Source organism: Mobula hypostoma, chromosome 17, assembly GCF_963921235.1.
Source record: "Mobula hypostoma chromosome 17, sMobHyp1.1, whole genome shotgun sequence".
Lineage (NCBI taxonomy): Eukaryota > Metazoa > Chordata > Chondrichthyes > Myliobatiformes > Myliobatidae > Mobula > Mobula hypostoma.
This window is the reverse complement of record NC_086113.1, coordinates 43,847,971-43,863,141: the sequence shown is the minus strand read 5'-3', so window position 1 is coordinate 43,863,141 and position 15,171 is coordinate 43,847,971. Positions and strand designations below refer to the sequence as shown.

Sequence of the window (15,171 nt, the reverse complement as noted above, 5' to 3'; positions counted from 1 at the left end):
TATCAGCTTCAAAATCTACCTCATTGTGCTCTTGCACTTATATTATTTCCTGCACTGCACTCTTTCAGTAGCATCTACATTTTATTCTACATTGTTCTTGTTTTCATGTATTCTAACTCAATGCCCTGTGTAATCATTTGATCTGTATAAACAGTATGCAAGTCAAGCTTTTCACTGTATCTTGGTACACGTGACAAACAGAAACTATTCCAATGCCATAAAGCTTAGTGTCCGTTGTGCTTGTACATTATTATGCAGAAGGAATTATTTTCTTTAGTTGTGATGGCTGAAGGAAAAACTTCGAAGAAGAGTTATTCATTAGGGATGAATTTATTGCAAGCCTCTTGACATCTTTGTTGACATCAATACTACAGTGTATGTAAAAAAACCAAAAAAATTCATATCCCATGGTTATTCTGTTGGATGGCAGAAGTTGGTAAGGATTCTATTGTGATAAAAATAAGGGTAGGGTTTTCCTTTTGCTAATATCATGATACTATTAACTATATCAGTACATTGTACTGAAGTTGTCCTGACATGTCAATTATGGAATCAATGTACACAATCTAAAACCCATGTTTTGGGTTCATCAGTGGAAAAAGCTGCTATTTCGGAAGGTAACAGGTTGCGGAATCAGTTGGTATAATTTTGGAGAGGAAGGGAGATAAAAATCAAAATAAATTGAAAGGTGCTTTGAGCGTAATCAACTCTGAAACTCAAGCACGTATATCAAGATTATGTTCAGTTTTGGTTTGAGCATTATGATGCCAGCTGAGTCTGTGTCCCAATGGGATCACTGTCTTGTCATCAATGGCAGATGTATATCATTCTTTGTAAAATATACTGGTTATATTTTTCTTCACATTTGAGCAGCATTTTGGGCTTAAGGTCAAGATGTCACTGAGCTGCAACGTCTGTCAATGTCGTAACTCAGACTTTGGGTTTTAGTGATGATTTTTGGACTGGGCAGGGAGTTAGGGTTTAGGGACGAGAGAGAATTACAGGTACAGGCCATTAATTGAAGAATCAGTGCAGGAGTAGGTGTTTGGAGTCCGTGGTGAAAGGTCGGCATTCTAGCGGTGAGTTGGCAAGAGCTGAGGAAACCGGTGATTCCCAGGTCAGCCATTCCCAAATCCTCAGAGGTTGAGGCCCAAGGTTAAACCCATGATCAGCAAGTTCTGGGGCCAAGGCCCAAAGGTCAAACCAGCATGGGAGCATCCTGGGGTCGATACTAAGAGGTCAGTGAAGTCCGGTTGGCAAAGCCGAAGGTCGAACTCCTGAGCTCAGCTAGTTCAGATGTAGAAGTCTGCAGGTTGGCAAGTCCAGAGATGGAGGCTTGATAGTCAAAACCCAAGGGTCAGCTTGTGTGGAGGTCAGAGGCCAAATCCCTGTAAGTCCGGAGGTTAAGAGGCCCAGTGTCTGCGAGTCTGAGAGTCCAGGCCAAGAAATGGAGGCTGGGAGGTGGCCTGTCCTGGAACTGGAATACATTTCGTGTATGTTGCTTTGGATTTCCAGCATCGGCAGTGTTTATGATTCACTCAAATACCTGAAATTAGACTATATCTCCCCCCTCCCCATCTTTCAAACCCTGCAATATCTTCTCTACCCACCATCATATCCACACTCCATTCACTCACATCCCTCAAAATCCATTTGCTATCTGAATGCCCCACAACCCCATTAATGCCAGGAACGGTTTTCCACACCCCAACTGCTTTATCCAGATCAGTGAGAAATTGCCAACATTTGTGAACACACAGTCGATGTCAAGAACCAGCCTTTCCTCCATCGACTATGTCTACACCTCCTGCTGCCTCGGGAAAATATCCAATGTAATGATAAACCCCTCACACTGTGGCAATTCTCTCTTCTTCTTCCCCCCCTTTCTATCATGCAAAAGATACAAATCTTAGGCACAGACTCCACCAAGCTCAAACACAGCCTCTATCCTGTTGTTATAAAATGCTTCAATTATTATAAAATTCTTATATGGTGTTTGAACTTGATTTCTCAGCCTGCTTTGTCATTTTATTTGTCTACCTGCACTACACTCTGTCTGTAACTATAACACTATAGTCTGCACTACGTTATTCTTAATCTTATTGTACTATGTTGATGGACTTGACTGATCTGTCTAGATGGCATTGTATCTCAGAACACGAGGCAATACTAAACCAATTGCCAATTACTTGCCTTCAGCATCATTCTCTTGTTCATTCTAACATCAGAGTAAAAGTTGTTATCAAAGTACATACATGTCACCACATTCAACCTTGAAACTCTTTCTTTTTCTGCGGGCATACATAGCAAGTATACAGAACAGTAACTGTAAACATCAGGAACTGTTAACTGGAAGCAAACACAGCTGTAACTAAATATTAATAAAAAAAAGCAAGCATGGAATAACAATATAACAAGTCCTTAAATGAGTGTAGCTATCTTCTTTTGTTCAATAGCCTGATGTTTGAGAGATAGTAACTCTTCTTCAACCTGGTGGTGTGAGTCCTGAGGCTCTTGTACCTTCTACCTGATGACAGCAGCAAGTAAAGAGCATGGCCTGGGTGGTGAAGATCTTTGAGGATAGATGCTGCTTTGCTATGGCAACGTTTCATGTAGGTGTGCTCAGTGCTTGGGAGGCTTTACCCAGGATATACTGGGTTGAATCCACTACCCTCTGTAAGAATTTCCTCTCAAAGGCATTGGAGTTCCCATACCAGATCGTAATGCAGCCAGTCAGCACACTTTCCACCACACATGGTTTACAATGACATGCCAAAGCTCTGCGGACTACTGTGGAAGTAGAGGCACTGTTGTGCTCTCTTCGTGATAATATTTATCTGATGGGTTTATTATTGTCCCATGTATTGAGATGCAGTGAATTGTATGCCATAGTCAGATCAGTCCACACACAAGTATATCGAAGTAGTACAGTAGGATCAAGAATAACAAAGGGCAGAATATAGTGGTATAGTTGCAGAATGGTGAAAAATAAAGATCCTTCCCCAGTCTGCCCCTCTGCACGATGCCACCTGAAAGAGAGCATCTTAACAACAAATCCTCAAACCAGCCTGAAGTCCGTGGTTCACCTGATAGCTTTGCTTCCTCAGACCCCTGCATACTTGAAGGACCTGTCAGAACAGGCATCTGAAGGCACTGAAGTAATACCAGAATGCTATATCTGCAAAATCATTTTAATTTACGAACAGAATAAGGAAATCAATATCTGTATCCTCTTCTAAGGAAATGTCCCCAACAATGAGGTGCAAATCACGTTCAGGCATTCCAATAGGTAGTCCATATCACTGATATACCTAAGGCAAGATTTCCAAAACAGATAGTCCGCTTAAACTCAGTCACTATCAGGAGGACAAAATCAAAGTCAACTTTAAAATACTACCTTACGATTCAATTTCTTGGAAGCATTAATATATACAGTGGTAAAATTAAGAAATGCAATAAAATTATGAAAAAATATACTTGAGCAAAGACTGACAAACAAACAAATTCAAAAGAAGACAAATTGTGCAAACAAAAAAAATAATGCTGAGAGCATGAGTTGTAAAAAGTCCATGAAAGTTAGTTTGTAGATTGCAGAATCATTTCAGAGTTACGATGAACGAAGTTTCCATACCACTTCAGGAGCCTGATGGTTTTAGGGTCGTAACTGTTCCGGACCCTGGTCACACTTCGAGATGTTCTCAAAACTTTCTTCAAAAAATGTGGCATTCTCAGCAGCTTAGGAGAAGCTCTAGCCAGTTGTTCAAATCAGAAAATTGGATAACACTGGGGACTTTGACTCTCTTTTCAAGGAACACACAGAAGCCTCAAAAAAAATCTGTAAGGAGTGCACCATCCATACTAACCCTGAATGACACTATCAAGTGCTCCTATGGTGGGAGAGTCTGAGACCAGAGGAATAGAGGGGAGTCCTTTTAGAATGGAGATGAGGAGGAATTTCTTCATTGCCATAGGCTGCTGTGGAGACCAAGTCTGTATGTATATTTAAGGGAGAGGTTGATGGATTCTTGATTGGCGAGAGCATGAAGGGATCGGGGGAGGGCCAGAGATTGGGGCTAAGGGGAAAATTGAAAATGGCGGAGCAGGCTCGGTGTGCCAAATGGCATAATTATGCTCCTATACCTTATGGTCTTGTGGCCTCTCTACAATGCATGCATTACTATATGGTTGGCAAAGTTTGGAGAAGCATGGTAAGAGTTCATTTATGATAGAACTTACAGGCAAACTATGCATTAGTGAATCGTGAGACCATATACAGTGGAGTCCGGTTAATTGAGCCATCAGTTAATCAAGGCAGCTGCTTATTTGATACAACTCAAAAGGAGTAAAAAAAATAGAGAAAACTGCAAGGAAACCCTTCATTTATTTGGGACACTCTGCCGTTTAACAGGTGATTGTTGCCGAACAGTTCTTAACTATCATCAATCGTGTGAACGTTGTGTGGCCATTATACACCACACCATGCTTAAAGTGAACAGTCTTCATCTACTGAAGGCTAGATCTGTGCAAATCACTCCTGGTTTTCCGGTACAGGCCTGGGTTGCCAGACCTGAATGCCAGAGGGCTGTTTCAAGGGTGAAGAGACAATTTTAAATGAGGTTGGAGGCAATATCAGATGCACGGCCACTCTAGCAGGGTCTGCAAGACATTACTTCCTACAAAGTGAGACCCAATAGCATGAATGCCAGGGATGCTGCACTACCAGATGAACTCAATGCCTTCTATGCACGCTTTGAAAGGGAGAACACAACTACAGCTGTGAAGATCCCTGCTGCACCTTATGACCCTGTAATCTCTGTCTCAGAGGCCGATGTTAGACTGTCTTTAAAGAGAGTGAACCCTCGCAAGGCAGAAGGTCCAGATGGAGTATCTGGTAAGGCTCTGAAAACCTGTGCCAACCAACTAGCGGGAGTATTCAAGGACATTTTCAACCTCTCACTGCTACAGGCGGAAGTTCCCGCTTGCTTCAAAAAGGCAACAATTATACAAGTGTCTAAGAAGAATAATGTGAGTTGCCTTAATGATTAGCGCCCAGTAGCACTCACATCGACAGTGATGAAATGCTTTGAGAGGTCGGTCATGACTAGACTGAACTCCTGCCTCAGCAGAGACCTGGACCCATTGCAAATTGCCTGTCGCCACAATAGGTCAACAGCAGACGCAATCTCAATGGCTCTCCACACTGCCTTAGACCATCTGGACAACACAAACACCTATGAAAGGATCCTGTTCATCGACTATAGCTCAGCATTTAATACCATCATTCCCACAATGCTGAATGAGGAGTTGCAGAACCTGGGCCTCTGTACCTCCCTCTGCAATTGGATCCTTGACTTCCTAACTAGAAGACCACAATCTGTGCAGATTGGTGATAACATATCCTCCTCACTGACGATCAACACTGGCGCACCTCAGGGGTGTGCGCTTAGCCCACAGCTCTACTCTCTATAAACCCACGACTGTGTGGCTAGTGTTACGTACCCCGTAACTGGGTTGCCAAACCAGCAGAAATGGATCACTCAGTTGGAGTCTGGATTACTAGAACTAAGAAAGTTTTATTAAAGAAACAAGCAACACAGTAATCGAAAGGATAATAAATGCAACAGTTCAGCAATGATAAACACACATGTGCACAGAATTAAGATAACAGGATCAATCAAGCTCTATCGTTGTCTAGGGGTAAATGACCAATTTCAAAGTGACGCAAAGTTCAGTCCAATTTAGTTCAGTTTGCAGTAATCGTTGCCGTGGCGATGGACAACGTGGGGGGAGGGAGAGAGAGAACAAGGACGACTGATCATTCAGAATGGCTTCCACTCACAGACCGGCGATATTGCTCACAAGCAGCTTTCGGGCGAGTCCTTTGTGATGTCACCTGAGATCACCGACTGTGACCCCTCCTCCAGATGCGGTCGATCCTCTGCAGTGAACCTGGCACCCAAGCAAGGTTGGACACACACACACACACCGGGTTCCCGCTGATCGTACCTTTCCACCCTGTGCGTCTATGGCTTGGTTCCGCAACCAGCCTTCCAAAACGACTCCCGCCGACTTGTCAGGGGGCACCGCTTCCAGGGTCTCGTTACCTCGTGGTGTCATGTGTGTCTTGCCTTAGCGAACCTGTCCCTTTTTATCCCCCTGCTGAGGTATCGCCTGTCCATCACTTCAAACAGTTCAGGGTTCAAACGGGGAGCCGCTCTAGACAGCTCTCTCTCCCGTCCCTTCATTACACATCTCCAAATGCTGCTCCATTGTCTTCCTTATCTCTCTCTCTCCCGAAGACAGGTGGCAGACCAACTGCTGATCACACAGGACAGCTAACATCTATGTGTATTCTTGTCACACTAGGCATAGCTCAAATACCAACTATAAATTTGCAGACGATACAACCATTGTAAGTAGAAACTCAGGTGGTGACGAGAGGGCATACAGGAGTGAGATATGCCGACTAGTGGAATGGTGTCACAGCAACAACCTGGCACTCAACATCAGTAAGACGAAAGAGCTGATTGTGGACTTCAGGAAGGGTAAGACAAAGGAACACATACCATTCCTCATAAAGGGATGAGAAGTGGAGAGAATGAGCAGCTTCAAGTTCCAGGGTGTCAAGACCTCTGAGAATCTAACCTGGTCCCAACATATCGATGTAGTTATAAAGAAGGCAAGATGGCAGCTATACTTAATTAGGAGTTTGAAGAGATTTAGCATGTCAACAAATACACTCAAACACTTCCATAGTTGTACCATGGAGAGCATTCCGACAGGCTGCATCACTGTCTGGTATGGAGGGGCTACTGCACAGGACCGAAAGAAGCTGCAGAGGGTTGTAAATCTAGTCAGCTCCATCTTGGGTACTAGCCTATAAGGTACCCAGGACATCTTTAGGAAGCAGTGTCTCAGAAAGGCAGCAACCATTATTAAGGACCTCTAGCACCCAGGGCATGCCTTTTTCTCACTGTTACCATCAGGTAGGAGATACAGAAGCCTGAAGGCACACACTCAGCGATTCAGAAACAGCTTCTTCCCCTCTGCCATCTGATTCCTAAATGGACATTGAATCTTTGGACACTGCTTCACTTTTTTTTAAGCACACAGTATTTCTGTTTTTGCACTTTTTAAAAAATCTATTCAATATACATAATTGATTTACTTAGTTATTATTATTTTTTAAATTTATTTATTTTTCTCTGCTAGATTATGTATTGTATTGAACTGCTGCTGCTAAGTTAACGAATTTCACGTCACATGCCGGTGATAATAAACCTGATTCTGATTCTGAAATAGTGTCCATTGCATTTGTTTGTGTTTTTAAATAAAAACCATGATTTTTCTCACTGATAGTTGGCGCGAAATAAGCAGTAAGACAGTTCAGAACTACTTCACTCACTGCGGTTTCAAGCATTCCAGCTTGGAGATGCCTGAAATGGCTGGGAGTGAAAATGAAACAATTTCACCACTTGGGAACAATGAAGCATTTGATGATATCAACAATGTTACAGTGAAAATGAATAATTGGACAGTGCATTTGTTGAAAGCATTGCTTGAAGGTAGTCCATTATCTGCACTAAGTTATCTGCGTTGATTTTGTTTATTTACAGTCAATCAAAAGAACATGGCAATGTAGTCAGGATGAATTCCTCTATTAATAAGTATTAGGAACTAATACACAGTTTTATAGTATGAGTAATTTTAATAGTATTCTCATTTGTTTGGTGTTTTATTCATAATTTGTTACTCAGATGAACAGCAGTTGACAAAAATAAAAATAAAAATTTTATACCTTTTTAACTATTTCCATGAAACCATCCAATTGGGGCAGCTGCATAATTGGGCCAAAATGTACAGTTCTCAGTGTGTCCCAATTAACTAGAATCCATTGTATTTTTAGCATTAGCTGAGGGAGTGCTGCACTTGCTCAGTGCTATACAAAAAGTCTCAGAATAGATTATGCTTAAATCTATGTGGTGGTGAGAACATGTTGCCTTCTGATTCAGGCTGAGTATGTGAACTGCCCCCAACACCCCAGACTTGTACTTGTCTCCATTCCGCATGCTTAAATTGCTGTCCAGAGGGGAATAGAAAGTATTGTTCAACTTCAATATTTGGAGTGATTTCAAAAGGAAAATACAATAACAGGCAGGAACTAATTCAATGCTTCCATATTATTATGATACAGATGATTGCCAGGTTATTTCCGAGTATCTATTAGATTAGATTAGATTATGAAGACCCGTAGTCCCCTTTTATTGTCATTTAGTAATGCATGCATTAATGCATTATTGAGTTGTTTTGTAGATACTAGCTCAGTTATATAGATCCTTTCCATCCTTTGAAATGCAAAGTAGTGCTGACTATTTCTGATACATTTTATTCAGTAAAAGTAGTGTGACACTGAAGCAGTAAATGACTCTAGTGGGACAGGTTTGTGAATTGCAAAACGACTTTAACCCAATTACTGCTGCAAGCAGAAAAGAAAATGGTGGAAAAATGGTAGGCCAGGCTGCCCCTGTGGAGAGAGAAACAGAGATGAAGTTTTAGTTTAATATATTTTTATGCAGAAGAGATTCTGTGGATGTTGGAAATCCTGAGCAACACTCACATATTTCTGGAGGAACTGAGCAGGTCAGCAGCATATATGGAAATAAAAAAACAGTTGAAGTTTTGGCCTGAGACTCTTCATCAGGACTGGAAAGGAATGGGGAAGATGCCAGAATAAAAAGTACATGCTAGAAGGTGATAGACAAAGCCAGGAGGGTGGGAAAGGCAAAGCGATGGAGATGAAGGAATCAGACAGGGGAGTGGGAGAAAGGAAGAAGGAGGAGCACCGCTGGTATGTGATCGGCAGATGAGGAAAAGAGGTAAGAGGCCAGAGTGGGGAATAAAAGAAGAGGGAAGGGGAATGGAAAATTTTAAAAATTGGAAGGAGAAATTGATGTCTGTGCCATCTAGTTGGAGACTACTAGATGGAATATGAGGTGTTGTTCCTCCACCCTGAGAGTGGTCTCATTGTGGCAGAAGAGGAGGCCATGATGAACCAATGTGTCAAAATGGGAATGGGGATAGGAACTAAAATGCTTTTGGTGGATGGAGTAGAGGTGCCCTACAAAGTAGTCCTCCAATTTACATTGAATCTCACCGACGTAAAGGAGGCCACATCGGAAGCACTGGATAAAAAATAGACAAAACCAAAAGATTTGCAGGTGAAGTGTTGCCTCACCTGGAAGGACTGGTTGGGGACTTGAAAGGAGGCGAGGAAGGAGGTGAATGGCCAGGTGTAGCACTTCTGTCACTTGCAGGGATACGTGCCAGAAGGGAGATTAGTGGGGAGGGATGTGTGTACAAGGGTATCACAGAGGAAACTGTTCCTGTGGAAAGGAGAGAGTTGGGAGGGGGGGTGTAAAGATGTATTTGGTGGTAAGATTCTGCTAAAAATGGCAGTAACTGTGGAGAATGTTGTGTTGGATGTGGAGGATCAAGGGGTGGTAAGTGAGGGCAAGGGGAACTCTATCGCTGTTAAGGGGGGAGGATTAAGTGAGCACAGATGTGCAGGAAATGCAGGAGTTGGGGGCGAGGGCAGCATCAATGATGATAACCCATCCTATGAAGGAGGAGAACATCACTGATGTCCTGGAAAGGAAAGTCTTACCCTGGGAACTGATGTGGCAGAGATGATTGAACTGAGAAAAGGGAATAGCATTTTTACAGGAGATAGGATGGGAATAGGTATAGCCAAGATAGCTGTGTGAATTGATATGTTTATGAAAGATGTTAGTAGACAGTTTGTCTCCTTAGATGGAGATAGAGAAATCAAGACAGGGCAGAGAGGTGTCAGAAATGGACCAAGTGAATTTAAGGGCAGGGTGGAAGTTGGAGGCAAAGTTGATGAAATTGCTGAGCTCAGCCTGGATGAGTGAAGCAACACCAATGTAGTCATCCACATAGAGTAGAAGGAGTTGGGGAGCATAATTTTTTTTATATCAGAACAAGGATGTTAAAATCGAACACTTGGTGAATTTAAAAGTTCTGGATTTCTATGCCTTTTTTTTATTAGTAAAGTACTTCCTGTCATAATCCAGGGTGACCTACATCTGATTTTAAGATTGCTCTGGATAGCCCTTCTAGAATTATGTTTTCTTTCTCCACTTCTACAAAGCATTAATTATTTTAAAGGCCACAGTGATATCATTGCTTAATGCCTCAAGGAATGCAACCCAATTTAAACTTTACTGTTCTTATACTTTCCCTATATCATCCGAGGGAACGAAGAAGAGTTTGTCTGTGATTGCTCATTTTTTTTGTTAACTTGTGAAGGTATACTCATTTTGAAGAAAAATACTTGGAAGGGTAGTGGAACTGGATTCATGAATAACTGTGCAAAGGGAATTGGACACAACTCAAAGAACACATTGGACTGAAAGAGAGTTCCTCAGAAAACTCTCACAGACATGTTGGGCCAAATGGCCCAGTGATGTTTAATTTTATAACACAATATGAGTGTTAGTACATTTAGACCGAAATAATCCATTCTGGAATGTAAAAAAAGACTAGACATGAGTGTTCGTATGATTCAGCAGCTTTTTCAACTGATTTCATTCTTCCTTAAAAAATATATTTGAATTGCAGTATTAATATCAGCTTGTCCTCAGTCAACCCTTTTAAAATGGTGCTGAATGAAATTTTCACTACAACTCTCAGGCTTTGGTTTTCAGACCTTAATCAGTCAATGTTTCAATCTCTGTAAAGCATCTCAATTTTCATCACACTGGTATCTTTTAACGTCGGTATGCAGATTGCCTCAGGAATGGGAAAGTAAGAGTGCTGATTGGAAAATAGCAGAATTTGGCTTTCACAGCTACTGAGGAGGCCTTTTGTGGTGAAATGTTGCATAAATAATGCCAACAAGGGTCGAAATTCAGTGGTTGCCATGGAGACCTTTGTGCCTGGGTGAACTCCATTCTACTCTGGAAGGCAGTGAGCACTCGGGCTGCCGGCATTGGATGAGACATTTTCTAACGAATAGAAAAAGTTGTTTGCTCATTGGAAAGAATGTTAACTTGGAAAGACTTAGAGTATTTTGCTTTCATATTTGCATAGCATGTTCCATATTCAGGTACTTGAACCAGGAATTTATCGATATAGAGCAATGAGGTAATGCTGACTTTTTTATAAATGCTTGTAAATTGGTTAAGGTGCTTTGTCCTTTAGTTCGTCTAGTCTACAGTGCAATAGCTGATAGCATTTTTTGTCTGGGACAGGGATAAAAGTGAAATGAATTTTGCTTGCCTTGTGAACTTACATGGGGGTGTTTTAGCCTGCTATCAGTCCGTTTTTGAATGAGCTGGAGTCAGCGTGATCTTCAGCAGTGTATCTTGTCATTTATTGTATCCTGAAGCTGAAGATATTTCTGCAAGTAAAATATGCACACAAACCTCTGTTGACAAACTACAGCTAGTGAGCATTTGCTGATTTAAGTTTAACCAGGACCCCACCTCTCCCGCTTAAAACTTCAGGTTATGGCCAAATAGTTCTGTTTATTTTCTCTGATCTCCGGAATAATTGAGATAAAACTGGAAGTTATTATTTTTATTTCTACAAGAATTGAAGGGGAGTTCTAGAAGTTCTTCAAAGGAAAAACTGTGTGTGTGCGTGTATAGATAGTCTGGCAGAGAATCCATTATGTGAATAAATGGTTAGTATTCAAAGATGAAATGAATAAAAATAATCAGCTTTTATTCCCACCTCCCCCATTGACCTAGAAATCAGCCTGGAATCGATTTGTCCTGAATGAGAATACTTCTGAGAAGTTCAAAGCTTCTGTGTTGTGTTTTAGTGCCTAATCTCAACTCTTGTTGTATCGTACTTCGCAGGTGCTGCTACTAGTTGGTTTGTAGAAAAAAAGGTGTGATTTTCATGGCTTTATGTTATTCTTGACCTTTTTGTTGTAAAAGGTTTTTATTGTACAGTGTGTTGATGTGTGATTCAAACAATGTCCCTTGGATTATATGTGATTACTGGACTTCTGAATGAAGTAGAATTAATATCTTATCAAGACCTGCACTGATTTAAAAGAAAGCTCAGCCTTTAAGTAAGTCGGCAGATAAGCATTTGGTCCACAAGGGAAGGTCTCTCATTTTGAAGCTGGAACTTCGGAGTTTCATTTTGATAGAACAGTTTAAGCTTTGAAACTTAATAAATACAAATATTCTCAGCTGTGACAGGAGAATTGGGGATGATGGGGACATCAGGATTGGGTAATGGAAATGAGCCAAGAAAAATGGAAAATAACAAAGATATATTTTCAGCTATGGGCTCCTCAGCAATAAGCAAAGTGCCTCATTCTTTTCTGCTACATTATTCAGCCAATGATTTACCATATTCTCATGAATTCTCTTATTCCCCTGTCACTCCTGAATGTGATAATTTGTTGCTTGCTGCTGTTGTTCGAAAACTGATTGCATATATTAGTCACCTGTAATGGTCATTGTGGTCACAAGACATCTCGTAGTCGGGCTATGATTATCTTTATTGTCCTATAAATGCTGCCCGGGCAGGGTGAAAAGCATTATCAAGGATGCATCTCACCCTAACCATGGACTTTTTACTCTCCTCCCATCCGGTAGGCACTACAAGAGCGTCTGCTCCCGTACCAGCAGGCACAGGAGGAGCTTCTTCCCTGAGGCTGTGACCCTGCTGAACCTTACATCACAGCGCTAAGCAGTATTGCATCCATATTGTACTGTCTCAGTACTTTTATATTTGTGTGCTGTAGCACTTACTTTTTATTCACAGTTATTTTGTAAATAACACTATTTTTTGCATTTCTGGTCAGATACTAACTGCATTTCATTGGCTTTGTATCTGTACTCGGGACAATGATAATAAAGTTGAATCTAATCTAATCTAATCTATCTGGGCTATTGCAGTGAATTGCAAAAAAACTCAGTTGTGATCCATATTATTATTACTCAGTTATCACAGAAGCTTTCCCTGTCTAAAATATTTATTTGCAGAGATAAATTTTGGGCATGTAATTATGGAATACATATTATCATATTCTACAGCAGACATTCTTCACCTAGTGCCCACAGATCCCTTGCTTAATGGTATTGATCCAGTGCAGGAAAAAAATTGGGAACGCCTGATCTACAGTGTCAACTTGCTTTTATATAGCACCATAAACATGGTTAAATGTCACCTGATGCTTGATGGAAATTTTAGTTTGATGAAAGGATATTTTGTAGGAGGAAAAGGTAAGGTAATACTTTCGAACATTTTAGGGAGGAAATCCAAAGCTCCGGGCAAGGAGCCAATGGCATGGCTGCTGGTAGTAGGGTGAAGCAAATTGGTGATGTACAAGATGCCTGAATTTGAGGAGGATGGACATTTCAAAGAGACGTTGAACTCAAGGAGGCTTTAGTTCCAAAGTCCAAAGATAGCTGCTGATATTTCTATCCTAAAGTAATGATCATTGGAGTGTACCACTCCCTAAGTGTATGAAAGACTACATACATATTACATTCATTTTGTGGGTAAAGGCTACATCAATAGAGTAATTTGAACATGTGGATTATAGTTTTATGATCAAATGAAACCTGTATGGTGATGTTTCTGAAAGATTTAAGAAATAATTCTTGCCAAGAAATTTTATCTTATTTTGTTCAAAAATGTAACAGGAGCAGAATCCGAATCTCAGTTGTGGGAATGGAAAACAGGTCAAATTTCAGTTGTTGGAATCTGAAGCAAAAATAGAAGTGATGGAAGAATTTGCCAGTCAATCAGCATCTGTGGAAAGAGAAATCAGTCAACATTTCAGGTTGATGACCTCCATCAGAGCATAGTGGTAGATTCTGATTAGATGGAGACTCATGTGAAAGTTGAATGGCCAAGGAAAAAAGACCATAAGACATAGGAGCAGAATTACACCATTTGGCCCATTGAGTCTGCTCCACCATTCCATCATGGTTGATTTATCATTCCTCTTAATTCTATTCTCCTGCCTTCTCCCTGTAACCTTTGATGCACTGACTAATCAAAAATCTATCAACCTCCTGTTTAAATATACTCAACAACTTGGTCTCCACAGCTGTCTGTGGCAAGGAATTCCACAGATTCATTACCCTCTGGCTAAAGAAATTCTTCCTCATCTCTGTTTTACATGGATGTTCCTCTTCTTTGAGGCTGGGCCCTTTGGTCCTAGACTCACGCACAATAGGAAGCCATCCTCCCAACATCCACTCAATCTAGGCCATTCAATATTTGATAGATTTCAATGAGATACCCTCTAATTCTCTAAACTCCAGCGAGTACAGCCCTAGAGCTATCAAATGCTTCTCATATGTTAACCCTTTGATTTCTGGAATCATTCTCATGAACCTCATCTGGGCCTTCTCCAGTGCCAACACATATTTTCTTGGATAAGGGGCCCAAAACTGCTCATGATCCCCCAAGTGCAGCCTGACTCAGCATCGCATCCTTGTTCTTATATTCTAGTCCTCTCGAAATGAATGCTAACCATTGCATTTGCCTTCCTTACCATCAGCTTAACCTGCAAGCTAATCTTTAGGGAATCCTGCACAAAGACTCCCAAGTTCCTTTATGACTCCGAGTTTTGAATTTCTCCCCCTTTAGAAAGTAGTCTACACCTTTATCCCTTCTACCAAAATGCATGACTGTTAACTTCCTTACATGATATTCCAACAGCAACTTTTTGTCCATTCTCCAAATCTGTCTAAGTCCTTCTGCAGACTCCATGTTTCTTCAACCTGGCCACAAAGCCATCAATTCTATCATCCAAATCATTGACATATAATGTGAAAAGAAGTGGTCCAACACCAACCTCTGCACAACATCCACTGACTCCTTTGTCTATCCTGCCTCAAAGAATACCAACAGATTCAGTCAGGTAAGATTTCCCCTTAAGGAAACTATGCTGACTTTGGCTTATTTTATCACACACTTCTATGTATCCTGAAACCTCACCTTAACACTCGTCTCCGACATCTTCCCAACCACTGAAGTCAGGCTAACTGGCCATAATTTCCTTTCTTCTACCTTCCTCCCGTATTAAAGAGTGGAGTGACATTTGGAATTTTCCAGTCCTTTGGAACCATTCCAGAATATAGTGATTCTTGAAAGATCATTACTCATGCCTCC

The 15,171-nt window shown here is 41.1% G+C and overlaps 1 protein-coding gene across 10 annotated transcripts in view; it reads left to right on the top strand.

Moving 5' to 3' along the window:
• LOC134357983 (catenin delta-2-like) overlaps positions 1 to 15,171 on the top strand; it is a 1,288,623-nt gene that overhangs the window by 778,788 nt on the left and 494,664 nt on the right. Inside the window, exon 1 of one of the 10 annotated variants that reach the window (XM_063069828.1) lies at positions 10,968 to 11,166. The exons of the other annotated variants lie outside the window; for them this stretch is intronic. The gene's annotated coding sequence lies outside the window, so the exon portion shown is untranslated. Of the gene's footprint in view, positions 1 to 10,967; positions 11,167 to 15,171 lie in introns of those variants that run through there. 10 annotated transcript variants of the gene reach the window in all.